Genomic DNA, 16,490 nt, shown 5'->3' on the forward strand with positions numbered 1-16,490 from the left:
AGATTTGATGAGTGTCTCTCCCTGTATATTTAAGATTCTGCAGCTCAGTTTAACAGAAAGACTTTGTAAACACTCAGAGAGGCAGAACGATAAAATTCTAACTGCGCTTGCAATATCGTCTTTACTCGGTTGATCATAAAAAAAAGTATAATTGCTTGAGTCAAATCCTGCGTGGTTTCCACTGGAGCTATCAATGGCTGTTGCCTTAGAGTTAGTTAAAATGAAATTGAGCAATAAATTGCCTCTTGAAGACACATTCATATGCAGCAACAACAAGGTGTTCTCTATTTCTTAACATGCTTGTGACATTTGAGTCACAGTTGCCTGGCACGTCGCCCTGCGTACTGATTACAGTAAGATGGCTTTCAGGAGATTCTCAATCCAGGAACAGTGTGTCAATTTAGATTTAAAAACAATACTCCGTTTCTACTTAAGAGCATTTCGGGTTAGCCATAAATATAAATGTTGTAAAGCTGTTTTTCAGATAGAGATAGGTAGTTATTTTTTGTTGTTATTTTCTTGTGCTTTGAGCATTCTCTCCAGGGTTGATTACAGTCCAACTGCTATGTTACCACAAGCTCCCCTAGACCCTCTGAAAACCCAGTGATTTGTGTGTGTGTGTGTGTGTGTGTGTGTGAGGATGTATTTCTTCAGTTCTGGGGAGGATACTTCACTTTCAGTTGAATTATCTTCCCATGGTTTGTGTACCAGTGAGATCCGGAAGTTAGGATGGAAAGCTGAAAGCTTGATGTCTTTTAGTACTTACTGTAAACATTCTAACATTTCCTATTTTATAAATAATGTATACTTTATTAGTCTCACTAGGGGAAATTACAATTTAGACTTATTACACACATGCTCAGTACCTATGCACTAATGGAGAGATGTCAGAGTGGGGGGGCTGCAATAGTTTGGTGCTTTGCTCAAGAGCACCTTGGCAGTGCCAAGGAGGCGAACCTGCTTTGATCTGTACAGGGATTGAACCTGCAACCATCCTGTTCCCAACCCAACTCCCTACTGACTGAGCTACTGCCCCCCCAAATATACCACTGGTTGCTATTTTTACAAATATACATATGTACGTTGTGTTAGTGCGTTCTAAGGTTGTCATAATCATCCTATTTCACACTGAATGTAATGAAGGTCCTCTTCACCACTAGTATTTTGCAGCATTAGTAGCTCATTATGTTATGGGTAAATAAAATGAGGCACAACAGTTTTGGATTTTTATTGAAAAATATTAACAATCTGTTTTGTGAAGGTTGCAGCTGGTGTTGATTGGAGGCCAGCCCTGTCAGCCCTGCTAGTTTGCTTACCTACACACATGCAGTATGGTATAGTCTTTGGTTTCCTACACACGTGCAGTATGGTATAGTCTTTGGTTTCCTACACACGTGCAGTATGGTATAGTCTTTGGTTTCCTACACACGTGCAGTATGGTATAGTCTTTGGTTACCTACACACATGCAGTATGGTATAGTCTTTGGTTTCCTACACACGTGCAGTATGGTATAGTCTTTGGTTACCTACACACGTGCAGTATGGTATAGTCTTTGGTTACCTACACACGTGCAGTATGGTATAGTCTTTGGTTTCCTACACACGTGCAGTATGGTATAGTCTTTGGTTACCTACAAACATGCAGTATGGTATAGTCTTTGGTTACCTACACACGTGCAGTATGGTATAGTCTTTGGTTACCTACACACGTGCAGTATGGTATAGTGTTTGGTTACCTACACACATGCAGTATGGTATAGTTTTTGGTTACCTACACACGTGCAGTATGGTATAGTCTTTGGTTACCTACACACATAGCATTATGGTATAGTCTTTGCCTGATTAATTGAAAGCAGGTTAACATTTTCTGTTTATACAATAGTAAAGTTTGTGTAACTCACCTCCGTTGTGTCACCTCTCCAGAGTGTTCAGGCTAAAAGAGTCCCCAGTGTATCCAGCCCCATTTTAAAGGTTCTGGAAGATACCATGTTTCACGTAGCAAAGAGGTGTTGGAGTACTTTAATTGACTGTACTTGTTTGATTGCATAAGGTAACATAACGCAAGTAAATTAAGATAAGATTCAAGATTTCTTTATTTTTATACCACAGTACACTGTCGTACAAAAGTACGTGCAAAGTTCACAGCTTAAAAAGAATACGGCACAAAAACAATTAAAAAAACACTGTGGAAAAGTCAAGATATTAGTTATATGAATGAAAATGAATAAATGCTTATATGGGTGTGCAGAGCATGTAGATTGATAAATATAAATATACCAAGTCTTAAAAAAAAAGAAAAACATAAATATCTAGATACTAGACACATACAGTTGGGAAAAACCATGAATATCCATATTTAAAAATAAAATAGTGCGGTTGCAAATAAGGTGCAGTCAGAACAGATACTAAGGTGCATTTCAAACAGATTGTTTTGGACATGAATAGTAGTCAGATTGGACTGTTTTAATGTGTTTCTATAGAGAAGTAGAAATGTATTTGATGTGGTTTTTGTATTTTGTATAATTGTTAGTACATTTCAGACTTAACTTGCATTATGGTAGGGTCGAGATAAGGTCAGTGGCCGGCTATAAAAGGCTGCCAGTTTCCATCTGACCACATGCTGCCTGTGGTGTTCAGTTTGCTGGTTGTGATTATGGCGTCCATGTTTGTGTTAATTGTTTGGGAAATAAACACCTGTTGATCTCACTATACCTCCGCCTTAAGCCTCCTGCTGTAATTATCCAACCGCTATGCGGCCATCCTAACACTGACACAATCATATACATATTCTCTATCAGCTTCAACTGTTAATTGAAGTTTTATAATTTTGCTGGGTGAAACATAAATCAGGACACAATGTTTTCCATTGCATCTAGTCCATAAAGAACAGATGTTCCAGATGTTTTGTTTATACAACGTTTTATGGGGTCTCCTGAATGAAGCTCTATGGGTTTGAAAAGCCCCCAGTATTACAGTGTCATTATCTAACCGGTTAGACAGGTGTATAGGCGAACACAGTAGTTTTCATTTGCAAACTGAAAACTGTTCTAGTACCAACAGACTCTGCATCTGTTACTGTTGTTTAATACAGTTCAATTGTTTTTTGAAAAGCAGTGTTGATACTGTGACGACCCCTTCCCCTGGAACCTGGGAGTCTCACTCCCTTGCCAGCTGGTGCTATGGCATTCATCCACCATTTTGCTTTGTGTTTAGTTTGCTGCACCATCCAACACACATCACACCATTCATTCACTCATCCACACATGGCTAACCCGATTGATGTCTTCTACACACCACCATTACATTTCTGTTGAGTTAAAGCGCCCACATTCTGCTCATTTTCAGATTCATAATTGCATTTTGAGGTACCAGAATAGGTTTACATTCAGGTTTCATTTTCAAAAAACACCACATTTTTGTTGTACTGCACATTGCTGCAGATCCTGTTTTCACCCTGTGTGTTTAGGTCTCTGTTTTAGCTACAGAATGAGACATCTGACTTCTATACTATCTTTGTTGGGAGTCACACATGCGCAGTAGCTAGGTGAGATAACATCAGCTGGCTACTGTTTATCCAACTTTGGCAGGATTAGCTGGGAGACTTCTTCTAGATGAGAGCACACTTGTATAATACCCGCAGAAAAGGGACATGGAAGTAGTTCTTTTGTAGATTATGGTGAACTAGTGTGTGTTGTAGCAATTTTTGCCACAGAGAATGAGCTAACATTCTAGTGCTAGCAAGCTACGGTTAGCCACCTCGTCTCGGCTAGTTACATACAAACCCAAGCACCAGAGACACAAAATAACACCCCAAATCCCGCAAAAAGTGATTTCTTTTTCATAAAATGGGCACTTTAAGTTGTGTTATTAGTCTATTTAGTTAAATAAACTACTTTTTGATTAAACTCCCTGTGTGTGATCTTCCTTTTGTTGCTGACCTTGAGCCAAACGGTAACAATACTAAGTCCATTATCCTGAGGCAATACACTGATATTGGTGGCACAGCCGGAGTTTGCTGTGCTGTGGAGCCTGTGGCGTTGGCAACTTCAGTGGAGGCCTGCAGCCAGGACCTCTTGGGCCCATCAGCAGGTCAGTGGGGTTAAAGGGCCTTTAAGAAATGCAATTAAATAGTTTGAAATGCAGTTATTCCACTTAGCTACATTTATATCAGCCTCAAGGCCTTTATAATGGACACAGGTTAAAAATGTATTAGCTGCTGCTTATCAACTTTTTATCATGAAATATCAATGAAGGCTTAATGAGCATATTTGGGAGTTTCCTGGATCTCTTTTTCCTAATGATTATCTTCCAGAAGATATTTGTTGGAGTTGTGTCAATAGAAAGTGGTGACTTAGAAGAGTTATGCACAAACAAGAAGAAAAAGCATTACCAACCAATCGTTGGTTATAAAAGTGTGACTTTAGTGCACCACGTTAACAAAGACACATCTTACTCCTTTAATATACTGTTTCTCTAATGTGTGAAAAATGTCTTTTAAGGCATCAAAAGCACATTATGTAAATAGCCAAGTTTTTCATTTTTATAGGAAGTTGTTTTTCATCTAGTTCTTCTTGGGAAGTTTTGTGTATGTGGCCACGTGCCTCAGGTGGCACAAAAATAATCTGGTTTATTAATGGACACTGAAAGACTCAGTCACAGGGTGTCGAAGGTGGATGTAAACAGCTTAACTGGAATGCAGCCAATAGAAAGGTTATTCTCTGCATGGGCCCAAAGGACAAGTTTGCATGTCCTCTAATTATTCAAGCTATTGATACAACATAAATGGCCATGTACACCTCAGTTTTAAGGTGTAATCATGTTATATTCAATTCATGTATGATCAGGGTTACATAAATTGTTTGTATGTGTGTGTGCTTGTTGCCACTAGGGAGTAGAATGTTTCCACGAAAAGCTTACACACATCTTTGACTCACCTTATAAAGCTACCATGGCTAACACCTGTAATACATGTAATACAATTAAAACTGTACCCGCAAATGTGCCACAAAATCAAAGAAAGACTAAAAACTTGAAAAAGCAGAAGAGTTTGGCAAAGTATGGTAATTTGATCCAATGCTAATGTATGAACACTTTTTTAATTTTCGCGTATGGCAAGGTTATTCTCTACAGTGAGCCAAAGAAGTTTGTATGAACACCAATCATTTACTCTTAATCAGTGAAGCAGTAGTGATGTAAACCTGTGTAAATTCTGTGTTCTCTCCATCAGAATTAGAAAAGGACTTATTGCCAAGTAACACTTGCGTAACAGTAATACTGCCTTGGTGATTGGTGCAAACTTAAAAAACATTAAACATCAGTGTAAATGTCAGTTTTATAAGGCTAATCTATTTGATAATTTGATTTATCCTGTTTATTTTAATAAGTTGTTGTCGACCCAATTAGTTTTCTTTGATTCAATATATTTAAAGCCTTTATTATGATTTGTGCTTCTGTTCATCTGACAAATATGGTTTAATCTTGTATAATATGTTACCCACTCCTGAGAAAACCATCTAGATCTTGATTGATTTTCTTCAACAGGTAGTAGCTCACTTGGTCTGCTGTTTGGTGCTGGGCAAGTAACGTGCAGTCTTTTATCAGAGTGTATCAGACTTTATGTGCGGAAAATAGCTGCTACTGACAACATGGGTAATTAGGGGATCAGACTAAACCATACAGTAAATGTGCTGTACAACTACAATTAGTCCATTTAAAAAGCTTTATAGAGCTGCAGAATTGGGTGATAATTATATGTGGGTTTCTCATAATGCTTTATACACTGACACATTGTTAATTTAAAAGATCGGTGTGATGGAAGCTGAGTAACAAGAAGTTTCTGTTCACACTTAGTTTATTTGAACATGCAAACCCTGCTTTTCCTTAATATCTGTGTCTAAGAAAGCAGAGCTTGTTTGGACAAACAAGTCTCATGTTCCTTCTTGCAACTACTGCTTTGAATGACAACAACACTAAGGTGGAAGAGTGTGTACAACACACAAAACAAATATCAGAGCGATGACTAAATATTCTGACATGTCTGCTAACACTGTTTGACGAGCAAGACACGCCTCTAGCTGGTTTGTGTGTCATAAGTTATTTTTGGCTCTAAATGACAGTGGCTAATAAAACATCTATTATGTGATGTAATAATGTTTTTATTCCCTTTGGGGCAGGCAACAACCAGCACTTTCAAAGGCTCCAGTCCACATATAAAGATGGATATTCTTCCCAAACATCAATTGTTTTCTGACTGTGCAGCAAACACTTTTTTAACCACAACTTAAAAAGAGAATCAAGACCACATCCAGGAGAGTTTAAAGAGTTGCATAGTTATTGAGTTGTCAGGATCTAAAAGCTATCCGCTGACTTTCAATAGCGAAGCAGTGATAGTTGTTTGTCACTTTATGGTTTTGATACATGGCTTCATGGTGACATAAGAAAGGCTGAAATATCCGGATTATTGCAACGTATCAAAGCTTTCAGATGTGACAAATGGAAGGTATGTTTCCTTTGAGGACCAAGTCTGCAGGTTCTAGTTCAGACTGAACCTCACTTATGTTTACCTTACTTTATGTGATCACCAATAACTGATTTAAATATTCCTGTTTCAAGAACACATGAGGTAAAGCTTTCTGGGTTGGATAAAAACCAAAATGTCAAACATCATTCACAATAAGAACTGTTTCATACATTCAAGAAAATCAGTAACTTAATTTGTTTTTCAGCAGAATTTTGACTAGCTTTGTTTTCTGTCATTAGTAGAGACAGAACACTGAACGGCATTTTGGTTTATATGGTCCCATATTGTAAAAAGTGAGATTTCCAAGTCAGCTTTGATAATAAAACAGGTCAAGACGCCATATAAATACTGTGTAATAATACAATTGTGCTTCACAGAGCAACAAATACAGCCTCTATTTAGAAACTGAGCCTTATATGTATATCTATCTATATATCTATCTATCTATCTATCTATCTATCTATCTATCTATCTATCTATCTATCTATATATATATATATATATATATATATATATATATATATATATCTATATATATATATATACACACACACACACACACACACACGTTTATGCACGTATACACATATATAGTGGGGAGAACATGTATTTGATCCACTGCCGATTTTGCAGGTTTTCCCACTAAGAAAGCATGTAGAGGTCTGTAATTTTTATCATAGGTACACTTCATCTGTGAGAGAGGGAACCTAAAACAAAAATCCAGAAAATCACATTGTATGATATTTCAAAAATTAATTTGCATTTTATGCATGACATTAAGTAACCAGTAACCAGTAAGAAATACGGCTCACACAGACCTGTTTTTCTTTAAGACGCCCTCCTTTTCTCCAACACAATGGCCAAGACCAGAGAGCTGTGTAAGGACATCAGGGGTAAAATTGTAGACCTGCACAAGGCTGGGATGGGCTACAGGACAATGGGCAAGCAGCTTGGTGAGAAGGCAACAACTGTTGGCGCAATTATTAGAAAATGGATGAAATTCAAAATGACGGTCAATCTCCCTCAGTCCGGGGCTTCATGCAAGATCTCTCTGTTTGGCCTTTTTCCAGGCAGCATCTGTGTTGCTCTCAAAGGATAATTTGTCAATGATGGTACCTAAATATTTATATTCATCTACTGTCTCAACAGTTATGTTCTGATTAACAGTTTGTGTGGAAATCAATAATCATATCCTTTGTCTTGATAGACAGAATTCTAAGGCTCACTACAGCAGTGTCATCGTCAAATTTCACGCAATGCCTATTCTCATACTTACTCCTACAGTCATTTGCGTATAAAATAAAACGCAATAGTGAAAGTACACAGCCCTGAGAAGAGGCCGTGGAGGTTATGGCTTTAGATGATAAAACACCATTAACCATGACACACTGCAACCTGTTCGACAGGAAATCCAGTATCCAGCCAATCAAGTTAGGGTTCAGTTTAAAAAGACACTGATGTTTCTGGTATTGAATGCTGAAGAGAAGTCGATAAGAAGGAGCTGTATAAATAAAGGTCATAAATTGTTCAAGAGATAACTTTTTAGTTCAAGGGGTGTAGGAAAACACAGAAAGTTGTTTACATATTAATTTCCCCACCATTGATGATGAAATGGTGCTGATGCATTCTCCACCACCAGATGTCAGCATCAACCAACACCTTCACCTGTGATCACAGATTGTAGATTCAGGATCATGATAGAATAATGTTTTTAATAGCACTATGGGCTATGGACCTAAAACCTGACCTAAAATATTACTGGGGGGATGATTCTTCAAGCACAGACAGGTGCGGCAGTAGTCCAATTACAATGTAGAGACGCAGAATTACACAACAAAGAACTTCAAAAAAAACACTACAAAGTACAAGAGTCACAGAATGACAGAATTATGATATACAGCCTGGACCTGTAAAGGTATCAGCGCTGAAATATGCTGTAGGTTACCACAGTCTACAGCATATTGAATCCTGAGTGTAACAAGTTGACAAGTCCATACAAATACAAAAAGTGAAAAGTTTTCTTTGGTTTCACCGAGAATACAAGAACAGAGAGAGAGGACATTACTAACAGTACATAGCCAAGATGGACAAAAAGTCCAACAAAAAGTTACATTTACAAAAGGTATATAGGTAAAAACATATATAAATATAGCCTACCAAAAACGCTTGCTGTGCATAAAACCCTCAACCAGGAATTCTGCCTCGCCCTACATTCCATTCTTCTATTCCTCTATTCTATCAGATATCAGGCAAGTACCACAGAGGACTGTGTATAAATAAATATTGCAGACTTTTGCAAGGTGACTTTACTACTGAAGAAGGCAGTAAAACAAATGCATTTTGCATTAAAAAATACTACCTTGACAAATATAGTCCTCACCATGCGTGAAGGTGCAGCTATGCAGCAAGATAAACCAAATAAACAGTGTATGTTGGCCATTGACACCTTCACTGGAAGGAAGCAATTTTGACACTGTGGGAACAGTGTTTGATTAAACAATGCATTCAATGATGGCTACAAATCAGAAAAGGCTATTATAGAATTTAATTTTAGGCAGCTGTCACGTTACCAAAGGACAATTTCCAAAAAGAAAACAGCACAAACATCTACATTAATTAAACTGTTTGGCTAAAAAGAGAAATGAACTCAGCATTGCAGCTTGAGGCAGGGAGGACTTTGCAGAGCATGGGAAAGGCTGTTTTGTAAAAATGAAATTGGCAGTGTAACAAGAAAAAGGTACAGACTAACTTTGGTAGTTAAATTGTTCCTCATGATAGGGATAAACAATGCATCACAATTAAAAGAACATGAAGTCCCCACAGTAAGTAAGACACAGCAATTAATCTAAAAATATGCATAGTACAAGAGTACAACTTAAAAGAGCAACATCACATAAACAATAAATTAAAACGTATTGGCAACACGTGACATCTGTCCAATCTGAGTTTTCTGTTGCACGACTAAAACAAATGAACATGCACATGTTCCACCAAAACAAGTTCCTTCCCGAGGCTATTTTGCAGCAGCTCTGTTATGCTCGCTATGAAGATTGTGATTGTTATCAAAGAAATGCCAATAAACCAGGACATGTTTTTCTCCCATCCCGGAATGCTGCCAGACCCTCCCCCACAGCGCTGTGGAGGAAGATCTGGCAAAGCAAGACTAGCACAAGACTAATGGCTGAAAAACTACTTTAACATCACAGACTACAAACTCTTATATATAGATATAATAAGTGGAGTACCTACAAATAATGGTGCCATGAGTGTGGTTTAAAGATGCACGGAAGCATATATGGATGTAACAATGACAGGTAAACTGTAACTCCTACGGGACCTTATTACCAGCAGTTGCTACTAGCAACAGGACATTAAACTGCTGATGGCAAAACAGTGAGGACATGAATAACAAAACCCTGCTGATGTAAAACATTTAGAATAGTTCTGTGAAAACATAATAGCTTCATAAATTCCAAGGCCAACTAGCATTGTTTCTCTCGCTGCATAGCTGCACCTTCACACATAGCAGGACTATATTTGTCAACCGCTTATTTATAAATGCAAAATGTATTTGTTTCATTTCCTGCTTTGGTGCTAGAGACACTTTTTAAACAATCTGCTATATTTTATTGCTACCTGAAGTCCTCTGTGGTAGAGTATAATTCAGCCCTGGTACCTGTGTAGTTCTAGACGCTTCATCACAGGTCACAAAGCTCACATTTCCTGAAAGTTCAATGTACTCAGATGGGCTCCACAGTCTCAATCCAATAGAGCACCCACACACACCTAAAGGTTTATTAGGAACACCTGTTCAATTTCTCATTAATACAATTATCTAATCAACCAATCACATGGCTGTTGCTTCAGTGCATGTATGGGTGTGGTCCTGGTCAAGACAATCTCCTGAACTCCAAACTGAATGTCGGAATAGGAAAGAAAGGTGATTTAAGCAATTTGGAGCGTGGCCTGGTTGTTGGTGCCAGACGGGCCGGTCTGAGTATTTCACAATCTTTTCATTTACTGGGATTTTCACACACAACCATTTCTAGGGTTTACAAACAATGGTGTGAAAAGGGAAAAACATTGAGTACGCGGCAGTCCTGTGGGCAAAAATGCCTTGTTGATGCTAGAGGTCAGAGGAGAATGGGCGGACTGATTCAAGCCGATAAAGAGCAACTTTGACTGAAATAACCACTTGTTTTAACCGAGGTATGCAGCAAAGCATTTGTGAAGCCACAACACGCACAACCTTGAGGCGGATGGGCTATAACAGCAGAAGAACCCACTGGGTACCACTCATCTCCACTACAAATAGGAAAAAGAGGCTACAATTTACAAGAACTCACCCAAATGTTGCCTGGTCTGATGAGTCTCGATTTCTGTTGAGACATTCAGATGGTGGGAGTCAGAATTTGGCGTCAACAGAATGAGAACATGGATCCATCATGCCTCGTTACCACTGTGCAGGCTGGTGGTGGTGGTGTAATGGTGTGGGGGATGTTTTCCTGGCACACTTTAGGCCCCTTAGTGCCAAGTGGGCATGGTTTAAATGCCACGGCCTACCTGAGCATTGTTTCTGACCATGTCCATCCCTTTATGGCCACCATGTACCCATCCTCTGATGGCGACTTCCAGCAGGATAATGCACCATGCTTTAATCATGTCAAATTGGTTTCTTGAACATGACAATAAGTTCACTGTACTAAAATGGCCCCCAGAGTCACCAGATCTCAACCCAATAGAGCATGTTTGGAATGTGTGCCCTGGATTTGCCTCCCACAAATCTCCATCAACTGCCAGATGTTATCCTATCAATATGGGCCAACAAAGAAAGAATGCTTTCAGCACTTTGTTGAATCTATGTCACAAAGAATAAAGGCAGTTCTGAAGGAAGGCCCAAACTGGTACTGGCAAGGTGTGTCTAATAAAGTGGCCAGGGAGTGTACATGTAAAGGTCAGGTTACTGAACCGGTTTGTTCTACATACTATGACCACCATGCAATATGTCAAATAACTATATAGCAATATTTATATTATATAACCCTAATAATGCTCAACACTTGCTGTTTTACCGTACACACACACACACACATACACGCACACACACACACACAGTAGGTTAAACAAAAACACAGATATTTGTGTAGCACTGAAACAAAAACCTTGAAAGATGGAATAACTTCCGTGGTTAAACAATCCCACTGTTACACTGTTGGAAACCCTCTGTAATCTCACAGTTATTGTAAAGAAATACAAACCACTCAGTTTGTTGACAGACTTCTTAGTGTTTATATTCTGTTTGTTAGTGTTCGAGACGACTTCGAGGACAAAACTCACAAGAGTTATATTGTTCTGAATGTCGTATGACGGAGGTCGATGAACCTTCTGTGAAGAAAGATGAAGAGCAGATTCTGCCAACACCTTGTGTGACAAAGTGGGTGACGTACTCACCTTTTGTCCCCTGGTGACACTTCTCCATATTTATTTCACGTGTTGCTTTAGTTATTGTGTATGGTATTCATTTGACACATAACTACTGAGAAGTATTAGTTAGATATATTAAACTACAGGTTTGAGTAGTCAGTCATTTGTTTCTTCATACTCACCTTTTTGTTTTTGGTCCATAATGCAAAAATGTTTGGGGAGTAGTCACCCAGAAGCATGGTGTTTTTATGTTTTTGAAGATGTCATCACTGACATCACGGGAAGAAACCATTCCTTGGGGTTTTCTTTGTGTGAATTTAAGGATCTTGCAGTTCAAGGCTAAATAAGAGGAGTACAGTATAAAGGCAGTGGCCTTTTGCTGCTTAGCAGACTGATCTCATGAAATTCTCATGCCATTGTTGGCATACTAATCAAGTGTTATCAAGACGCATTCTCGCTTTTTAGCGTATTTTCATTTTTTATCAACGCCGTTTGGCATCCATTGACTTACATGACATGATAGCGTGTGAATTCACCTCGTAGCGAGTAGAATGAAAGGGTGAAAATCCAGGTAAGGAGGTTGGGTAAAACACAGGACTTTCACCCAGGAGCCCCGCATCTCACATTTCCTTCTTGTCCCGCTTGTCAAGTTTACTAAACTCAACCGTTGGTTTCTTTGGCGACAACACACCAAGAAGCGATAAAATGCGTTAAATGCAATACAAACAACTCTTAAGTTGGTAGAGAACATATCGCATGTGGGGTGGCGGAGGCTCAGTGGATAGAGCGGTCACCTGCCAATCGGAAGGTAGAGGGTTCGATCCCTGGTCCTACAGTTCCATGTCACTGACCCCGTAGTTCTGTATGTATTTATCTGATGAGCAGGGGCACCTTGTTTGGCAGTGTGAATGGTTCCTGTACTCACTGCAGAATTCACAGCACACAGTAATCGCTATTACTATGTAAAAGTAGTGCTCGTTAAAACTAGAAAGGCACTACATAAGAACAGTCTATTCCTTGATGCAGAAAATCCAGCGTTTGAATCCAACCTGTACAGGTTTTCACCATGTCTTCCCCCTCTCGGTTCCCTTTCATGCCTGAGCTGTCCTATCATTAAAGGTGGAGATGCCCATAAAAAAGAAAAGTGGGCGTGTATGTTTATGCAAAGTTACAATGTCATGTTGTGCTTAGAGAGAGGATAGCAGTGCTGATTCAAACACGTGCTTAGGAAAGGTTGAGTGTTAAGGTGTACTAAGAGAAGTCTGCTCTGTACACGCTACACACCTCATCCTCACATGTACTGCTCCAGTTTCATTGCTGCACAAAGAAACATTGCTGATTTACTGATACATGCTTATTTTGTGTTTCTGCAAATGAACATTACAGTGTGTGTAATTTACTCCAGTGACCTGCAGAAGTCTTCCAGACCCAATAAAACCCACTTGACATGAGATGGAACCGTATGTTTGCAGCATGACTGTGCGATGAGGTAAAACCACATAAATCCCTTACATCTTGAAAGATTATGGCTGCTCTCTGGGAAATATCTGACATACTGGGAGGTACTTAATCAGAATCTCAAGCAGATTTATGAAGTATCAAAATTATATTTGTTTAGTGCTAAAAGTACAGAATGAATAAATGGCACTTTAGCAGGTAACTTTTTTTTTTTGTATAATTTGATAGCTGCAGTCTTTGGTATTTTTCAGTTTCTTAATATTTTTATATTGACACACATGCATATCAACCTTTCCGTGCAGAGCTGTGAATATTAATACTTTGTTAACCGAAACTGAATATGCGAAGACTAAAAGAAAGTTAACTGGTGTTGGAAGCCCCAACCTTCCACAGAAAAACTGCGGCCTTCCAAAGAGATGACATCACTGTCCAGTCATGAGCTTAAACGTCTGCCGCCCTGAAATCCAGACTCACACACGAAGAGCGAGACAAGCACAGAAATAACACATCACACACCACCAGTGAGAACATATCTTGAAAGATGCACAAAGGAATTCAAGGGATTTAATTCCAATGTTGCTTCGACATTTCTTGGACGCCCAGTATGTCCAATCTGTGCTGGAAATGTTTCACTTGTATGAGGTTTTTGATATATTCGGCAGGTTTTTATATTCTTTACAGACGTCACTGTCTGGTTTTCTATGTGCATAAAAAATACTTAACTCAAGCTGAGTGAACCAGTTTCTTTTCCCTGTAAATAATCTGGTAAATAAGTATGTCAAAATGATACTGCACTTATTGACTGCACTGCCGTTTGGTTTGCAGAAAGCAACTACCAACCTTGACGTGGTCTATAAATTGTGCTCAAGATGGCCCCATGGTTTTTGTCACATATGATATAACTCATTGATTCTTTTTGCATCAGCAGACCGTTTTCCGCTGTTTTTGTTAGTGTGCAGGCATTTTTTTCTTTCCTGAGATGGGACTGTTTATCTTGACTAAACATACCTGTCATTGCTTCTTGACAAGCTGTCACAATTGTTTGGTTTGGAGAGAATAAAATGTTGATGCAATGTGGTGCACATGCAAATGTGGACAGAAAGCACTTGGGCCAAATGCAATCACTGTCAGAAAGACTTTCAGGGATCCAAACAAGGATCAGACGGAAATGAGTTAGGGGCAAAAAACTCTGGACCAACTTAAAAATAAGTAATATTTAGCTAAGCAGTTTCTGCACGTGGCTTTTCACACATGCCTCAACAGGTAACAAAGAACAGGTGTGAAATCAATACGTCACATGTGTGACACGCTGCTCTGTTACGAGCCATCCAAATGATTGGAGGTTTAGTACCGCTTCATGCGTGAGGCAAGCGTGGCTGGTCGTCATAGCGACTGTCGTAGCTACTGTCGTAGAAATTGCCGTGAACTAACGCGACACATACATAGAACGTGGAAGGTGTGTTGTTTCTGGTTCTCGGCATGTGGTTGTTGCCACAGCCAGAAGGCACATTTTGTTTCAAAAGAAACTGGAGGCAACGAAACAACCACCGCTGGCTTAACTATTCAAAAATGGCAGGTTTATTCAGGACACTCCCGTCTGTCTCAACACTTTCTCGCTTCCATCTCGTAAAATAGGGACGCTTGGTCAGGTGCCTTTGTTGTTGTTAATGACACTAAAAATGTCCTTTAGTGTCATTCAACTCTCTTTATCTAAACACGCTTGGTCGGGACAATTAGGTTCCATTTTGACGCTGTTAGGTTAAGAAAAGCTTGTGATTGGGCTTAGGGTTCCATGACTCGCGGGAACAGGACGGTTGGGTTTACAAAAAAGTCATGGGTGTGCTTTACACGCGGCAATAAAAGGGCGGTTAAGGTCCCACGCAGGAAACAAACCCCGCTCTCTAGGGTGAAAATCCAATCCACCCCGCCGACCAATGCGGAATTTCCCCCTTACACACTCTTAGCTACACCCAGTCTAGATGCTGCTCTCCCCAGTACGTTGTACACACACGCCGAAAGGTGCTTTATTCGTTGCATCAGACACTGACAGCCACTGTCCAAACGTCCGTGTTTTACGCGTTCGGCGTGAGAACGGGTTGTCTGTCGCTAGCAATGATGACGCAGTGATTAGCAGGGGCGTCAGACTCGGGGGGAAAAGGGGACTGAGTTTTAGGGCCCTCATGTAAGGAGGGCCCTAAATTATGCTAGAATGAATAGCTGTGGACATGGGGAGGGGCCCATAGAAAATGCCTTTCTGCAGGGCCAAGAATTTTGTGCTACACCCTTGGTGATTAGTGACAATTCTCTTCGACCAATTTGTTGTCTGCAGGTTTTCACGTCACCTTTTGGTCTTGCCTCAGCTCACTTGGGAAAAAAAGCAGGTATCAGGGACTTACTTTCATTATAGAAAAGCAAAAAGACTTAAAACTTGCTTTACCTGAGGTCATTTAGAGATGGCAATTTCTCCTCTATGATTTGAAAGTCTTTTAAATTTACTGTTTGTTCACTTAGTTTTTAATTGTTGGATTTTATGGTGTATTTGCTTTGTATGTGTATGCTTGTGTAACACACTCTGAATTTCCTTTGTGTAATAAGTGTGCCATGTAAATAAATTGCCTCTCCTTGCCTTTCCTTACATGATATAGGTCCAGAATTTTTACCAATAGGCCAAACACACATGTATTGCCACCATTGCATATTTTTAATTAATACATGGTTTCATCTAAAAATACACATACAATCCATAGACCTTAAAGGAAATTGTGTAAATGAAGCCCTCAAAAAAAAAAAAAACTATCATTCAGGTTACTCCAGCTGGAATGGGTAAAATAAATGTCTTAGCTGGTGTTTAACTAGAGTTAGAACTTTACGATGTTTATTTAAATAACCCAATAATACTATGATAACATTGTAAAGGCACTCTGTGGTTCAGTGTGTTCCCAGTGAAATGTATTGCTTTGGGTGTAATGGAACATCTGTCACTTGCCTCCAGCAACTGTTAGAGATTTTCATGATTTTTCTACGTTTGAGCTCCTAATAGCATTTATTAGGTAAAAGAAGTTAAAAAGGATCAAAGCTATTGCCAGTT

The 16,490-nt window shown here is 39.2% G+C and overlaps 1 long non-coding RNA gene across 1 annotated transcript; it reads right to left on the bottom strand.

Moving 5' to 3' along the window:
• Positions 1-1,230: 1,230 nt before the first annotated feature.
• Positions 1,231-1,988, bottom strand: LOC117944930. Its single transcript, XR_004656699.1, has 2 exons — positions 1,902-1,988; positions 1,231-1,291 (listed from the first exon to the last, which is right to left on the bottom strand). It is a non-coding gene; the product is annotated as an uncharacterized LOC117944930 (long non-coding RNA).
• Between the last annotated feature and the right edge of the window lie 14,502 nt (positions 1,989-16,490).

This window comes from Etheostoma cragini, chromosome 1, assembly GCF_013103735.1.
Source record: "Etheostoma cragini isolate CJK2018 chromosome 1, CSU_Ecrag_1.0, whole genome shotgun sequence".
In the NCBI taxonomy this organism is placed as follows: domain Eukaryota; kingdom Metazoa; phylum Chordata; class Actinopteri; order Perciformes; family Percidae; genus Etheostoma; species Etheostoma cragini.